Genomic DNA, 4718 nt, shown 5'->3' with positions numbered 1-4718 from the left:
TCTTGATTAAAATAGTATTTTGAAATCGTGCATTTGAGATTTATTTATTTAGTTTACTTACTTTAAAATCTTAGTTTTTAATCACCCTCTTCAAACAAAATATTTTTTTCTTCACCAAAATGTTTTAACTAGCATTCATAAATAATTCTTTTCATAGTCCCTGTGGGTACGAAAACTCGACATTTACTTGTCACTTTATTATTTGTTACGATTGTGTACACTTGCACATTTTCGTCGTTACAAGTTTTTGGCGCCGTTACCGGGGACTGTTTTAAAAAGTTATTATTTGCGAATTTGTTAGTTTTGCATTTTGATTTAATTTTCTGTTTAAATTCTAACTTAATTAATTTTTCTGTGATTATTTCAGGTGTTTATGAGTGTTGACTGAATCATTGATTTACTCTCTATAAACCTTGAGATTGAATGAAATTTTTGACAGCAAAGAAGACAAGCAAGTCAGAGAAGGACCGAAGAGATGAAATTTGAAAATCTGAATCAAGGAATAGAGCAAGTCCTACTCAAAATCCTATCCTTATTGCTAATGATAGGGATAGAGCTTTAAGATAGTATGTCGTGCCAGTATTTCATGATCTTAATTCGGGTATTAGGAGACCTGAAATTGAGGCACAACAGTTCAAGCTGAAGCCAGTCATGTTCCAGATGCTTCAGACAATGGGCCAATTCAGGCGAATGCCTACTGAAGATCCTCACCTACACTTAAGACTGTTTATGGAGGTGAGCGATTCTTTCAAGTTAGTAGGAGTACCTGAAGATGCATTATGATTGAACTTGTTCCCATATTCACTAAGGGACAGAGCTCGAGCCTGGTTGAACTCATTGCCACCAAACTCAATTTCCACATGGCAAGAGTTAGCAGAAAGATTCCTCATGAAGTATTTCCCGCCTAGCAAGAATGCTAAGTTGAGGAATGAGATCATTACTTTCCAACAAATGGATGATGAGTCCTTGTATGGGCATAGGAAAGGTACAAAGAATTATTAAGGAACTGCCTTCATCATGGAATCCCACATTGCATCCAACTTGAGACATTTAATAATGGTCTCAATGTTTACACGAGGATGGTAGTGGACGCTTCTACTAATGGTGCTCTCCTTTCTAAGTCTTATAATGAGGCTTATGAAATCATTGAGAGGATTGCCAACAACAATTACCAATGGCCAACCAATCGAGCAGCACCAGGTAGATGAGTTACTAGAATACATGAAGTAGACACTCTTACTTCACTCGCATCTCAGGTATCATCAATATCCTAAATGTTAAAAAATCTTACTTCTAATGGATCAAATAGTTTTGCAGCATAGCCACCAAATCAATTTGAAAATATAGCATGTGTTTATTGTGGGGAAGGACATTTGTTCAAAGAATGTCCATCGAACCCAAAATCCGTGTATTACATGGGTAACCAGAACCAAAATTGAGGAAGGCAAGGACTACAATCCAATTTCTATAACCCTTCTTGGTGAAATCACCCCAATTTTTCCTGGAGTAATCAAAGGGTTGGAACCAGTAACACTTACGCCCAACCAAGACCAACCCAGTCGCCTAATTTCCCCCAACAAGTTCAAAAACCAACTCAAGTTGAATCATCCAATAGCTTAGAGAATTTATTGAAAGCATGCATGGCAAAAAATGATGCCACTTTGAGGAATTTAGAGAATCAAATGGGCCAGCTTGCTATTGAACTCAGGAACAGACCACAAGGTGCTTTACCTAGTGATACGAAAAATCCGATGGATTTGGGGAAGGAGCATTGCAAAGCGTTGACATTGAGGAGTGGAAAGACAGTAGAGCCCAACACCATCGAAGCTGAAAAGGAGCAAGCTGACACTCAAGATTTAGAGGAAGTTCAACTGAGTGTTAAATTCCAGTTTCACAAGAACCAGAATCTACAAACCCGACAAGGTAATTTCAGAACTAGCTAATTCTGATCAACTAATAACTTCGTTAGATATAGAATTGCTACAGAAGACAAATCAACCAGTTCCAGTAAAGAAACCACCACCACCCTACCCTCAAAGACTTCAGAAGCAGAAGTAAGAGATTCAATTCAATAAGTTCCTAGACATACTCAAGCAACTTCATATCAACATCCCATTGGTTGAAGCACTTGAGCAAATTCTGAACTATGTCAAATTCATGGAGGATATCCTGTCCAAAAAATGAAGACTTGGAGAATTTGAGACGGTAGCTCTAACGAAGGAATGCAGTGCATATCTTCAAGACAAACTACCCCCAAAGTTGAAGGATCCTGTTTTGCCATACCTTGCAACATTGGAGCAACATATTGTGGTAAGGCACTATGTGACTTAGGTGCGAGTATTAACTTGATGCCTATGTCAATATTTAGGAAGCTGGAGATAGGTGAAGTTAGACCAACTACGATTACACTTCAATTAGCAGATCAATCCTTAGCACATCTAGAAGGAAAAATTGCGGATGTATTGGTACGTGTACATAAATTTATCTTCCCTGCTAATTTTGTTATCCTAGACTTTGAAGCAGACAAAGAAGCATCAATTATCTTAGGAAAACCGTTCTTAGCAACCTGAATAACCCTTATTGATATGCAGAAGGACGAGCTTACTCTGCGTGTTTAGGATGATCAGGTAACATTTAACGTTTTTAAGTCTATGCGATTTCCTGACACAATTGATGATTGTTCTATAGTATCTAATTTAGAGGATTTAATAGTGGAGAAGGAGCTCAACTATGTTGAGGATCCATTGCAACAAATTTTGCCATAAGATCCTCCGAATGATAAAGAGGAGGATGAATACTTAGCGTTGTTAGAAGCTAATCAAAAGAGATTTAATCCGCAATCCCATTTTGAATATTTGGAATTAGAGAAAAGGGATTATCTCCAACCAAAAGCGTCAATCGAGGAGCCACCTAAATTAGAACTCAAGGTACTACCTTCACATTTAAAATATGTTTATGTAGGTAACGCTTCTGCTTTGCATGTGATTGTTTCAGCAGAATTAACTAGTGAGCAAGAAGAGAAACTCATCCTTGTATTGAAACAATTCAAGAAGGCTATTGGATGGACCATAGCCTGTGACAGCCCTAAAACGACCCTAGACGGAATGTGGTTTCGGGACCACAAAACTGAGGCATAAAAATAATTTAAAATTTATTTTGATGCCTATAATATGTGTTAATTCATGTGTGACATTTTTGATGTTTCGATTTAGAGTTATAAATGTGAATTTCACTAGAAAGGACCTAGTAGTAAACTTTGAAAGTATGATGGGGAAATGTGTGATGACTAGTTGATAATGCATGCAAAAATAAGGATTTGCATGTCAAATCCCCTAACATGAAGTGGCCGCCATGACAAGGAGTATGGGCTAAACATGTCATGAAACATGTTTTGTTGGTGCATTAGGGTGAAATAATAAACAAAGGTGTATGGGTGATAAAAGAATGAAAAAATGTGTGTGAGTGTGGTATCCCCCTCTTGCCGTGAGTTGAGAAAGAAGGAAGAAAAAAAAATTGTTTTGTTCATCTTTTCTCATCTTTTTGGCCGAAAATCATAAGGAGGAAGAAAGGGATTTTTGCTCCATTTTTAGTTTAGAAGAGAACTAGAAGGAGATTTGGCCATACTTGTACCAAGATTAAGGTATGTATGAGGTTGTGTCATGAGATTCATGCATGTTTTAGTTGCTAACTTGATGTTCATGTTAGCCATGGTTCAAATCCTTGTTATGCCATGGAAATGGTATTTGGCCAAGGTTGTTATTGTGTTAAAGCCATTGCATGCTAAATGTGAAGCTTGATAATGATGCATGTAATGATGGATTGACTACTCTTGAAATTTCTTTGTAGCAATCTTGAGTAAAACATTGAATTCTTTGTTTAACCATGACCGAAGTTGAAAGGGTATGATTGTGATGTATTCGGCCATGGTGCATTCATGAGCATGATTTATGCTTGTTACTTGATTGGTAAAAATTTGTGTTTTGGATGGTTATGAACACCTTGAGATTCGGCCTTGCACCTATATGTGTACATATGTTTGCACATGATGTATTGGTATGACATATATACTATCTCAAAGTATGTATTTTCTTGTGATTATGTTTTGGTTATGAAGTAAATAATAGATGTGTATTGAGCTACAATATGTAAAGCATTAGCTAGTAAAATGTGTGCCATTCATGTGTGGTATTAAACATGTAATTGGCCTCAACATCAACATGCATAATCGGCCCATGAATGAGTACCTAAGGGGTTGTGTTGTTCGGCCATGAGCAAGCATGTTGAAGGCTTTGTGTGTTGAGTTGATTCATGAATTCCGTACTTATGTGACTTTAATGTCTAGTGAACATATGTGGGCTAAGTGCCTTGAGTTCCTCTTTTCGATACTCAAATGATTGAATCAATTTATTTGTTAAATCAAGCTCAAGGAGTTAAAGAAGGAGAATCAAGCAAGGGAAAGACGAAGGTCATCGAGTAGCCGACTTGGAAATTCCTTGCCCAACACAAGGTAAGTCATTAGCATATATTTGATATTGCTTAAATGATTGTATAATCTATGCAATTGTGTTTAATGAGATGAAAAGATGATATTGTTGAATGCAAAAGAGATAGTGAAATGTGTAGAAAGTTGGCTTTTGGCACTAAGTGCGAAGTAAGTGTGTACGTGTGTTAAATTGGCACTCGAGTGTGCGAGCTTGAAATGTATGGCACTAAGTGTG

General features: G+C 37.0%; 1 non-coding gene across 1 annotated transcript; it reads right to left on the bottom strand.

The window, feature by feature from the left end:
* Nucleotides 1–918: 918 nt before the first annotated feature.
* Nucleotides 919–1024, bottom strand: LOC128294389 (small nucleolar RNA R71). Its single transcript, XR_008284701.1, has one exon. It is a non-coding gene; the product is annotated as a small nucleolar RNA R71 (small nucleolar RNA).
* Between the last annotated feature and the right edge of the window lie 3694 nt (nucleotides 1025–4718).

The sequence above is a fragment of the Gossypium arboreum genome, chromosome 6, assembly GCF_025698485.1.
Source record: "Gossypium arboreum isolate Shixiya-1 chromosome 6, ASM2569848v2, whole genome shotgun sequence".
Lineage (NCBI taxonomy): Eukaryota > Viridiplantae > Streptophyta > Magnoliopsida > Malvales > Malvaceae > Gossypium > Gossypium arboreum.
The sequence above is the reverse complement of the archived record's forward strand: the minus strand, read 5'-3'. Positions and strand labels throughout refer to the sequence as shown.